Here is a 13107-nt window from a genome sequence, read left to right as displayed (position 1 = left end):
TTAGATCTTCTTGCATGGGCGCAGAATTGCTAATATTTGAATAACCGTATTTAAAATAGGGGAACTTTCCTCTGTGGGGGCAGCCGCTACTGAAGTCCCCACGGAGGACATCCTGTGGGGTTCTGGGCCGCTCATTTGTTTAGCGAGCTTGGCCTTTCGCCCACCTGATTTGTGGGTGATGCGCTTCCTTTTGGGTATAGCCCCCTCATGATGTCTCTTTGGATTACTACCATTCTGGTTCTCCTGTATAGCATTAATAGATTCAGCATTGACATTAGGCGCAGGATTAACTTCCAATACACTTAATTCAATAGTGTGGTTACAATGTGAACGTACCCCCCCCTGACAGGTCTACCCCTTCCTGTGCTGCATTGTCCATCATTTCCATGCGACCAACAATGTTTGTAACCACTCCCCTGTCCGGTGTCTTTGCATTTATGATGTGGCCCAAGGACGATCTTTTAACATTTGACAGTTCCTGGGAAAGGCGCCTTTCCAGAATGGTAATTTCATTGGATATAACCGAGCTGCCTCTAATAATAAAATTGTCCAAAGTTCCTACTGTGTTACTGGCCGCAGTTATGGTTTTGCTCCTCAGCTCGCGGCCAGCCATCTCGATCTATTGCAACCGCCCAGGAATAAAATTTCTTAAACTTGCAGATCTTCATACCTCGCCCACGTTGAAATGGTCGATAGCCAAAGGGTGTGGCCCGGTCCGGTCTCTGCCGGTCTCGAACGGGCTAAAACGGGCCCGCCCTTGGCCCGGGCTTCGCCCGGCACGCGTCCGCGCGCATACCGCGTTGCGGAAGGGGTGGTTGCAAATATAGGTCAGTGGGAGAGGGGCGGGAAGAGCACGCAGCGTGCTGCTGGTCCTCGCAGTCCTGCCGGTCTTTGCCCCAGAGTCTCCTCGCTGCCAAAACCACCAAACTCAAACGCCTTGCACGAGCGCGCGAGGCGCTGTTAAGTACACCTGTGTGGGGGGGGGGGGAGAGCACGCAGCGTCGCCGCGTGGGCTGCTGGTCCTCGCAGTCCCGCCGGTCTTTGCCCCAGAGTCTCCTTGCTGCCAAAACCACCAAACTCAAACGCCTTGCAGGAGCGGCCCCTTTTCAGCCAGACACGATTCCACTTATACAATGGTGCACAGGCATTTTGGTTTTCCTCCTGGGTCTCCTCTCTTAAGCCCAGGTAGTGAAACAGGCGTTCACTGTGCACAGCTGCCAACAGGTGAACCATTACCGCAGCCCCCGCCTCCCTGTTGGGGCGTGGAACAAACAGGCCCTGCAGTAGAGTCGTCAACGCCAAGTTGCCAGTTTGAGCAAATTTTGTGCTTTGTTAATTGAATCTTATCTAATCTAAAAACCATATCAAAGCTGCAAGTCTGAGCCAGCGGGCCTATGATATTTGTAGAACTCCACTTCATATGCTTCTTAGGGTGTACAGAACACTGTTTCCAGTACCAAGGTTTATTTTTAGAAGTCGGCGTATCTTTTCCGTGATAGTCCAGGTGAAGCAATTATGGACTGCAACTCACAGAATGCATAGCATTTTTCCAATGAAAGCACAGGACAGAAACGTGATCTCCTGCCAGTCTTCTATCTCCTCACTAGAAGATCGATCAGAGAAGGTGTATATCTTATGAAACTTTTCCTATATCTTTGGGCAGTTTCCTAGCGAATAGATTTGCACCTTATAAAAGGGAAATGTCTTGGGAAACTGCGCTGCGGAGCACAGAACAGGCAGGATATTTTAATAGTAAAGCTGTACTGTATTAATTAGTTGATCAAATACTGCATTTTTTAGTAGCTTATAAGGCACCAGTTTCAGATAGCTGTTTGTAAGCATCAAATCGCAGGGTATAGTGATGGTAAGGTAAATCAGGTCGTTATTGCACTAGCTGTAGAGGTGCACTCGTTTTTTAAACCATTAATTAGCTGCAGAACTTTCAAATTTCGCGGTTCCACGCCTAACTCATCTAATCAAATTTTTTCTTAGCATCTGGAATTTGTAGTCCCGTTTTTAACCCAATATCATATCAGAACTACTAGTACCAGATACAAATCAAATAGCATGGAGTGGACGAGAACGATCCAGCAAAACCTGGGAGCTTTGACGCTGACAGTGCTAAGGGGCATTCTGCAGAGCATGACACATAATTGTGTCTGTTTACCAAACTTGCTATCTTTTAGAGAAGGAGATGTGAAAATACACATTAGGGAAGACAATGTGAATTGTATTACCGGAGGCTGTTTTACACTTGGAGGCGTCAGATATTAATCAGGGCGTTAGCACACTAATCACCACTGTTTCTTCTTTGAATCTGAAAGTCTTCCGAAAACAGCCTCTCAGTGCAGCGCCACCTGTCCGACAAAAAAGGACTGCATCTTCCAGTAAAAGCACAGTCTTATCGGCCTGAGGAGCATGCTTTGGGCCAGATGTATGAAGATACCATTTTGCGATTTCCAAATTGCGAATCACAAGGATTTGCAATTAAGGAATCGCAAAATGGCATATATGAAGGTGTGTAGTACACTTTCTGCGAGTCCTAGGAGATCACAAATGACTTACCTCATGAATATTAATGATGTAGGTCGCAATTTGCGAACCCTATAGGAATCGCAAAAATCACAGGGATGGTGGCAAGCTGAGATCAGCAGACCACTGATGGAGCGCGGGACCACTAGCTCAATTTACCATACTCACCTGGGCCCATAAACATTCACACTTTGAACAATTAGTCCTGCTTTTTACTACTAACCGCCTATCAGTGCTTTGAGTCCTTTTAGGACTTATATCTATAAACCATAACTTACCAAACCTTGTCACCTTTATTATAAGTCCTAGGGATCGAAAGGATGTTAGAATAAATAAGCAGTATTTAAACAATGTTACCTTTCCTGTAATAACCACAGACTCAAGGAAAGTTTTAAATGCTTTATTTATGCAAGTTAAGGTGAGTCTTCATCCAAATTATAGAGACCAAAAATTTCATAAGTAAAAATATGATTAATAAGATAAAAAGTTTTCAAGAAATCACAGTAACACCTTTAGACATTGGCACCTGAGAAGGGTAAGAAAGGGAAATAGCACAAGGACATACCACATGGATTATTTTTACCTAGAATGGTGCAAGGACCAATCCTGGCCACGGGCTGGGGCAAAAAAGACTGGGCTCCCGATTAATCAGGTGCTCACGGGGCAAGACAGGTGTGGTTCAGGACAGGTGACCCCTGCTAAGTTTAACGCCAGTGTCACATCCCTCTCTAGCACATTCGGTACCCCGACTGGGTAATCGATAATTTCCCCACCAACACTTCAAATTTTCTGACAGAGTGCTCCGCCAGCACCTCTGCTCTCGATCTCCTATAGCATGCGTTGGGTCAGTGACAGGTCAGCCTCTCGGACAAGTCGGACAAATTCTCTATCTAAACCTACCTTAGGTATACCATTTCCAGGGCAATGTACCACCCCTAAATGTTGCAAATCTATGTATTCCCCTTCAGTGATGGGTCAGAAAGACGAGGAGAGGTGGTCACACCATACTAAGATGAGATCATTCTTAATTTACTTATTAATAAGTTCCCGCCCATAATTTATTTTCTCACAATATTATTCCACCCAGCAATATTATTTAATTTTAATATACAGTGTATAATAAAGTTGCAGTTCTTCTTCTTTTCCCAGGTCAGGGGTTCTCAGGCTCGTTGCCGGAAAGACAGTTCAATGGCATCGTTTCAATGCCATTGCTTGAGGTCTCTCAAAGTTCCCGGCGCCTGCGCAATGCTGATTCAATTCAATTCAAAGAAGTCTTTATTTCGATTGTTCATCATAAAAGACAGTAAAAATACAAAAGACTGTACAAAACTCGGAATTCATCTTAAAACTGTCAGATAAAAGATTCACAGTAAAAATATAAATAGCAAAAATTACATTAAAACCAGTTGATAAGAGGAGATTAAATATATTACAATCACAAGACTTTTTATATATAAGAAACAAGGCAGGCAAACGCCTTAAAAACTCTACGAAGCCATAATAAAGTAACTCATTTAGCTAAAAAAAAACACTAGTTTTTCCCGAATAGCCCAAGACCAGCTCAGAAATTTAGACACCCCTATAACGGCAATGTCATTACAACCAGTTTTCAATAGCCTTTTAGCGACCGTTGCGGAACTGGTGCCCAAAGATCTACATATGGGTTTGAGCCACGTACTTCGGGGGGGCTGGTAGGCAGGACAGACATAAAGAAGGTGGCTAATGTCTTCAGTATGCTCAGGACAAAACGGACACATGGCACCTGTGCCAAGTGACCATTTACTAGTAAACTTCCTCGTTGGGAGTGTTTCTACACGGAACTGATGGTAAAGCTTGCGATCTCTAGGTTTAGTTATTAGATCCCAATAGCTTTCCATGAAGGGTTCATCTTTGAGCTCACAATAGGCTCTGGTTAGTGGTGAACAGGTCAGAGACGGCAACCTCTCAGTTTTAATGAGGTTCCAGTATGCTGCTTTATAGGCAGTTTTGGGTGGAAATGATGCAGTTTCCGGGCAATCCAACAAATCTCTCATCCCATCCTGGTAAGCAGAGATTTAATACTGCTTAACCATTCAATTTTATTGGCGCTTCCAACCCCCTGACTTCAGTCAAGCCCCTGGTGAATAAGAGAAGTTCGGGAGTAATCCAAAGTCTTCGTCAAAAGGCCAACATCCTAAACCGGGCAATGTCCTCAATTGCCTGGCAACCAAGGTCTAACAGGAGGGGATCCGCGGAGTCGATTTGGGGAGGCCCACAATTGCTCTCAAAAATGTATTCTGGGCCTGTGCTAACTGAAACAGATTACACGCTCCCCAAATTTCTGCCCCGTACAGGATTGCGGGAATAATTTTCGTAGTGTACATTTTGACAACACGAACAATGGGTTTAGTAATTGATAGGCTATGTTCCTTTAACAGGGCGCCAGCCAGCTGTGAGTGTGGGGACCAACTCAATCTATCGCCAAAGGTGACTCCCAGGTAGGTGAAGACATTGGTCTGCTCCAAGAGTTTCCCGCTCATGAAAACTCTTGAAGTTACCGGCCTTGCCCCATGGAGAACCATAAACTTTGTCTTCTCAATGTTAACTACCAGTTCATGGTCGCAGCAGAATTCCTCAAAACGAGACAGTGCCAGTTGTAGCCCCTGTCTCGTCTTAGATAAAATCAGCGTATCGTCTGCGAACATGAGCAGGGGGACTCTTTGGCCTGCTAGCATAGGTGCATCCGTTAATTGATTGTCAAAATACCGCACAACCCCATTAATAAAAAGTGAAAACAACGTGGGGGCCAGCACGCAGCCTTGCCGGACGCCCTTTCCCACTGCAAATGTATCTGTCACCTCCCCTGGCTTTCCCCAGCGGACCTGTGCATAGTTAGACCTATGGAGCCTAACCACCAGAGAAACCAGTTCATTAGGAATCCCCAAAGTCGTCAGGACAGCCCACAGTTTGGATCGTGGAACTAGATCAAACGCAGATTTTAAGTCCACGAATGCAGCAAAAATCATGCCCTTACCTAGCAAAACCTCCTTCCAGTAAAGCATGACAAATCTAAAGGCTTGGTCCAGTGTCCCCATATGGGCTCGGAACCCGGCCTGTGGCGGGGTAAGGATGCACTCATCATCCATCCAAGACTGGATCCTACCCAAGATAACTCTCGCTACAACTTTCTGTAGGGCGTCGATAAGGCTTATAGGCCTGTAGTTAGCCGGTGCAGAACGATCACCCTTCTTATAGATAGGGATAATTTCCGCGCCGCACCAGGAAGGTGGAATCTGCGCTCCCCTTGCTATCCCATTGATGAGGTTCGTAATATAGGGAATCCAGAGATCACAGTCCTGCTTATATAAATCCGCCGGGATACAATCAGGCCCAGGGGCCTTACCACTAGGAATAGCCTTCAGGACCGCCTCAACCTCTTTAGTACTAAAGAGCAGGGGTGTTTCTGGGGAGGTGAAAGAGGGCTCGAGTGCCTCATTTGTGTTATTGCTCCTAAATTGGGCTTCAAAGAAGGCAACCCAACGATGGGGCTCTACATTATTATTAGGGGTTATTGAATTTTGCCCATTACCCCATTTTATCAGGTCCCAAAACTGGGTCATATTCCTACCTTTACATGCTGCCAGTTGATCCTCCCAGCGCCCCTCATCCCAGTCCCTCTTAGCCTTTCTCAAGGAGGATTTGTAAGCCAGTCGAGACTGTTTAATAATACTAAGATTCCTTGCCTTAATTGCAGCCACTAGCTCCTTGTGGGCAACTCTACACGAGTCGTTGTACCAGGAGTTAGATTTCAAATTGGGGATCTTCCTAATTGGCTTGGTATTTATAAAAAAAAATTTAAGCTCTGTAAAAAACTCATTGTGGACACAGTTATAGAAGCATTACAGACCTCATGATTATCGCATCTGCTCAATTCCTTTAGCGACCCTGAGACAAGAGCCCTGATCTCTTGTACTTTCTTGTCATCTAGGGCAACCTTTGCCCAGCGTACCCTCCTCATGTCGTTGGCCAAAATTACTTGGTTAGGGCCAGGTTCTGCTACGGAATCACAAGGGCTACAGAAGCTCCTGTCATTCAGTGAGAGAACCAGTGGGTGTGGTCACTCTCAGGGTGACTTTCCACTACCATGTCCTGGACTAGGTGCCAGAATTCGACTTTCACTAAAATGTAGTCTATCCTGCTTTTGGATCGCCCATTATCGATGGTCGCCTCTCCCCCAACATCAGACCCTGTTCTTCCATTGACTGCCCTAAAACCCCATTCCAAGCACAACCCTTTTAATTGTAGGGCTGCTTCAGACCATTTTTTAATAGGGGGAAGGTTCAGTTGGGGGACGCCCCAGATCTCGTCCACCTCAGCACTAAGTCTACCGTCATCCATGTCTAGGGGCTCAAAACAGGTATTGAAATTTCCTGCGATTACAAAATTAACATTAGGAGGCCCTTCAGCAAGGAGTGACTCCAGGGAGGAAGCAACCTGTGAAGATCTCCCACCCGGTTGACCTCTTGCATACACATTGAGTAGGAGCAAGTCAAGACCTTTAACAGATTTGACTCTAATGGCTTGAATATCCGGACTATCCAGAACTAACTCCTCTGCTGTGATCCCCTCAAGCTGCCTTACCCAACAAGTTAAACCGCCCAATGATCTTCCTCTATGCCCGCTTAGTAGGTTTTGTAAAGTTTAAATAGCCAGCATGGAACACAGGATTGATTGACCATGTTTCCTGGAAGGCCCAGATGTCCACTCCCTCAACAAATGAAGCCCACTCATCAGAAACTGCCTTCGATTCTAGTCCTGCTATGTTCCATGAGGCAAGAACCAGGGACGACTTCTGGGCGAAAGAGGCAGCCTGGTTATTACCTGTTACATTAACAATATGATGTTCAACAGACATTAACACCACAGGGGATAAAGGGGTGAGAGGTACATTAATGGCTGGTGGAGTCGGGCAGTCGGGCGTCAAAATGAAACCATCAGCCACCTTACTAAGCCCCCCTACAGGCTTCTCCTGCACACACGAGCCCAGTCAATTGTTATCTTCAAGCGAGGAAAGAGCCTCATAACGGTTGTTGAGCTGGAAAGTGAGATCGGGTCTTAAGTAATCGTTCTGGGGTCCTCCTACTTCCCTCTGTCTAAATAAAGTGATCTGTTTGTAGGAAAAACCAAGGGGTAGGATGCCAATGGAGGGCCTGTCGAATGGAACATATCTAGACAACTCGAGTATGTGGCGGACCAAAGCTGGGGACCTGAAGCTCAAGACTACACAGTCACCCGGTATAGACTTTTATGAATGACCAACCCAGTCAATACGTCTGACCATTTTAAACTCCAAAAATAGGGCCTCCCCTATTCCTGTTTTTTTATTCAAAAAGTCAAGGACCCTATTTTTAAGAGTTGACCAATGTTCGTAACCGCCCTGAGGGAGGTAAGGAACATTAGTTAGAATGACAGTGAAGGGAGTAGCTTCTGAAGGTAGATGGAGGTAAGGGCACTTCTTTTCCCGAACAACGGTACTAGGAGTGTCCACCCACCGTGCTTCCTCTACCACAGGTTTTCTTTTAGTGGGCTAGGTCTTAACCACACCTGCGGCTGGGTTGAGTGTCCTCCCAGCACTCCCGACTTGTGCCTCGCCTCCCCCCAATAACTGAGCGTTAACCATTGAGCCTCCCTGGTCCCTATGAATTACCCCTACTTGAACTACTTGGGTACCGGTTGGCACCTGTGGGCCAGGCGCCTGTAAACTAGGCGGTACCTGGGTCACTTGCTGGGTTTGTGCCAACACCGCTTCAATTTTAGCTAGTCTAGAGTCCACTGATTCTAGTCTTTTCAGTAGTGGCTCTAGTACAGCTGTCAATTGCTCCTTTAGTAGGTTCCAAATGTCATTTTTGGTCAATGAAGGAGAGATTAATGACGAGGGGATGTTGGCAGGGGGAATCGTGTTTTGCTTACCAAATACTCCACTCGGGCCCTTAGGAGCCGGTGTGGGTAATGGACTCTTGGCACCTCGCCCCTTCCTTTTTTTGTTCTGTGGATCCCTAGTGGAAGCACCTGTTGCCTTCATCCCTCTAGTTGTAACCATAGCAATGCTACTTACAGTACTCACGGGCTGGGGGGAGGACTGGGGAGGGGTAATAGGGAGTAAAATTGGCGACCCCTGCAGCGCTTGGGAGCTTATAACAGGAGTGTCAAGAGCTATCTGGTGCGGGGGTAACTGAGCACATGGGAGAGATCTCCTCCTAGCAAGTGTAGGATCCAGGGAGAGCCTACATTCTGTTGCCTTTATCTCATAATTCAATACAGATTCAGCCCTTGTGAGGAAAGCGCCAAGCGTACCTACCACCCTATCTCCCACTCTCCTTTTCTCCATTGACAAATAAGGCGCTTTTTATAAAGATAACAGGCGGAACAACTGGAAGTCCAATGACAATCCCCTGCAGCCAAATGCAGCGGTCCGTTTTAAATGCTTACTGTCCAGAGATGGCGATGTCAGGGGGGTGGCCCAGCCCAGCCTCGTCTGGCGGAAGATGGTCCCGCCCTTGTCCCGGGCGAGCCCACGCGTGTCCCGCGCCACGGTAGCCCCACCCTCTTTTTATGCTCTCGGCTGGCTCCGCCCCCTCCACTCCTCTCGTGGGACCGTGCTGCCTGGTGGAAGGTGTAGTAGGCAGCGCGCGGTCCTCGGCTTTAGAGGAGGAGGGTGAAGGGCGGCAAGGGACCTGGGAGGCAGAAGAATAGCCGCAAGGAACCCAACAAACCACGGCAGAGAAGCTTGTCCACAGCCGTCAGAGTTCTTCTTAGTACAGGCTTAGGTGAGAGATTCAGTGCCCTGGTGCAAACCACGACGTGCTGATTCAATATGGAGATGCATTTCACTCATGGGCCCAAATACGAGCTAGTAGCAAAATCAAAGAAAAACACATTAGAATACAAAAATAAATGAATGCACTGTATAGCACATATCTCTACTGTAACCCCATTATTTTATTTATACTATAGCATTAATAGTTAAGCAGAATAAATAAAATTTAGTACAAGCAAGTATGAGTAAGCATGAAGCGGCCATCTTGGCACTAGGGCGCAAAAGCAAGAAGTTTCCCACCAAAGAAGAGATACGTCCCACCACGTAGATGTGGCAGACGCATTCGCAGTAAAGTTCCCGCGGTTTTGCCAGCCATTTTAGGACACTCGGGTTACTGTTAGTAAAAGCACATATGCAAGCTTCCCCAGTTAACTAAAAAGTCCTGTAAATGCAAATATTAGTAGACAAAGCATGTTGATTAATTTATTAAAGGTTATTTTGAGAGGGCTGAGTCCAAGCAAGTTTCTATACGTATGAAACCTTGCTTCATCAATCCCCTCTTTGATGATATTTTATATCATCACTAATTACAGAACCAGATGCCAACTTCAGCATTCTCCCAGTTCAATTTCTTCAATTTCTTTGGGAGTTCTTTTTCCACTTTCATTCTGGAAAACTTTCTTTCTTTTGTATATATCCCCTTTTAACTCTTCCATTTGATTTTCATCCATCTTTCGTTTCTTCTTTTTCTCATTCACTGTATATCTTTTTCTGTTTCTGCAGCATTTGCACCAAATCATTATCACCAATATTATTAGTGATATTTCCATTATTGGCATCAGTACTTTACCTAAAATACTTCTACCTACATTAGAATTCCAATTACCAACAGAGGAGAGACCATCAGTTAGTCTCTTCCACGCACTATCAACCTCCAGTGGTTTCAATTCTTCTTCCAAATGAGTAATATTTCTTACATACCTTCTAATTTCAACACTTTTATCAGGTATGTATGTGCAACAATGTTGCACCTTCAACATTCTACAGACTCCGCACTCTTTTGCTAATAATATGTCAAGAGCAAGTCGATTTCGTTCAACCATTGATATGATCGCAACCAATTCGATATTGATCAATAAGAATCCTCCAGCAGTGTCAGTCGATAAGCAATCTACCACTGTAGACAATTTACAAATTCTTTGAGTGTTTAGAACTTCTGCCACTGAAGGTATCAATGCACTAAATATATCACCTACAATTTCTGCAAAACTAGCTCTTTTATACCGTGTTAGTTCATTCTCGTGTTCATTATTTCCAGTGATTCTTTTTACATGGTATACCTTTGGGAATACTATTCCAAAATAGCAACTCCCATACCAATGATCAGGCAGCTTAAAGTAAGCTTTGTTCCCACAAATATAATAGACTCCAGGAAATACTGGATTAGTTCCCCCTTTTAGTCCCCAACCCACAATTATGAGGAAATTGTGTTCACATTCACTGGAACCAATGAATACATTGTTATACTCTGTTTTCGCTCTATGGAGACAGATTTTCCCCTTCTTTTCAAAGTCCAGAGACATAGCAGCATGAGTCCTGCCAGGTGGCATAAATGCTTCCCTTGCAGCCCATTTGGGTATCTGGGGGTTCGTTTCAGTGGCCTTTCTATGGAAATCCTGTTTCCTTTTCTCTACTAAATTCAAAAATATCTTCTCTTTCTCATGTAATCTACAGGTTAAGTTGTCTTTATGTGCTTCAGCTATATCTATTGTTTTCATTGTTAGGAAATATTCACCCATGAACTGTGCATCTCTACTGCTAAGGACGGGATTCAATTTTCTACGTATAGGAATTTCAGGTAAAATTACATCTATGTTAGAATAGAAATACTGTAACATTCCGGTTCTATAAAACAAACTAGTCAATATACTACAGGAAATACCATAGGTCAGTGGTAAATGGTATTAAGTAACCTCCTCAGCTACTGATGTCAGTAACTTCATACAGACATAACAATCACTAATTTGCATCGTCTCTACATAATGTGCTAATAGGTTAGCAAATACATTAATTTCTGTTTCATTTTTATTTCTACTGTGTGATTCTATCTCATCTGGTGCTTCTAAGTCTCTCTAACTTGTTTGTGGTGTGCTACCTTTCCGTGTATACTAGTGTCATTTTGTTTGGCAGCCATCAAATAAGGTATTGCTATTGTCATTCCTAACCATACTACAAGCACTATTAAGACACTACATATGCATATTCTACAGCATGTCTTTATACAACTTCTTTTCAAGTTTCCAGTAACTCTAGCATCAGCCATTCTTGGCTAAGGAGACTTATCCCCTCTTTGTAAACTTTACACAGAATATAACTGTGAGTTTATCTCAAGTTGGTCTCACTTCTTCGAAAGACTGATCAGTAATGAATTCTTCATCACTTTCATCACTGATTTCCAGATTCTCGAAATCTTCAAGGATGACATGAGTCCATTCAGGACCTTTGAATTTATTGTTCAGTCTTTTCAATCATGGATTTCTTCTTCTTTCTTTACTTGTTGACAGTTCAGTTAGACTTGTCAGTTCGTTTACTTGTTCCGGTTCTTCATTTATTGGGACTAGGCGATATTTCAGTCTCTTAACAACACCAGGCCATTTATCACCTTTTCTGAGTCTTTTAGCTGGCAATGTGCTTTCTGATTCTTCAAATGTTCTTTTGTTTTCTTTGAGTTGTGGCACAACTTGATTTTCGTCAACTTCAGGTACCCTCTCTAACTGACCTTGTCCAGGGCTTATTACCGTTGACGTTTCTGCCTGGATGGATTCTTCTAGACTAATCTGACCTGATTCAGGATATGGCTTTGTTGGGCCTGGAATTTTATCTTCATCCTGAACTTGTTCGGCTAATCCTGTCTGGTCCTGCACAGGTCTTGCAGTTTCTTGATTTTCTTCTGCCTGTGAGTTTTTCTAGTACCTATCTGTCCCTCCTCAGACACCGGAGTTCTAGGGGGTGTTTCGTTGGTCTGAGTATATTGCTCTCTCCTTATCTGGACCTTTAGCTTTGATTTCTGTAATCTGAGTACGTTCTCCTATACCTATCTCGTCCTCACTATTAGTCTGACTATCTAAATACGTTTGGCTTCTTGTTCTTATTCTTATTTCAGGTATGTCGACTACTGGAATCACTTCATTCTGACTGGTGCTTGGTTGTTCTTCGTCAACTACTTCAGGATAAAACTTCTTGAGACCCTTCAGCTGCACAACCTTCAGCCTCAACTTCGTCAGGTTCTGTCACTCTTTTGGTATGACTGGCATGGATCCAGTTTGGAATTCCCTTGCACTTTACAGCTGTGGTGGTAACCAATATCAATTGATGTGGCTCTCCCCACCTTGGTGCTAGGCAAGATTCTCTAGTGTGATTTTTTTATCACTACCCAATCTCCAGGGTTCAAATCATGCGCTGGAGTTGAATGTCTGGCTTCAGTGTCTTCCCCAACCTGGTGAGAGATAGAACGCACTTGGTCAGCCAACTCTTTGCAGTACTTCAACACTAAATCATCAGATATAGTTAACAGCTGATGTCCTGGTACACATGCCTGCCTCATTGCCTTTCCCATGAGTATTTCATGGGGACTCAATCCTTTTTTATTATCTGGAATGCTTCTGAGTCCCATTAGAACAAGAGGTAAAGCATCAGGCCATTCCAATTGGGTAGATTCACACATCTTTCCCAATATTGCTTTGATTGTGCCATTCAGTTGTTCTACCACTCCAGAAGCC

The sequence above is a fragment of the Lissotriton helveticus genome, chromosome 4_1 (genome assembly GCF_964261635.1).
Source record: "Lissotriton helveticus chromosome 4_1, aLisHel1.1, whole genome shotgun sequence".
Lineage (NCBI taxonomy): Eukaryota > Metazoa > Chordata > Amphibia > Caudata > Salamandridae > Lissotriton > Lissotriton helveticus.
Note: the sequence above shows the minus strand (reverse complement) of the source record.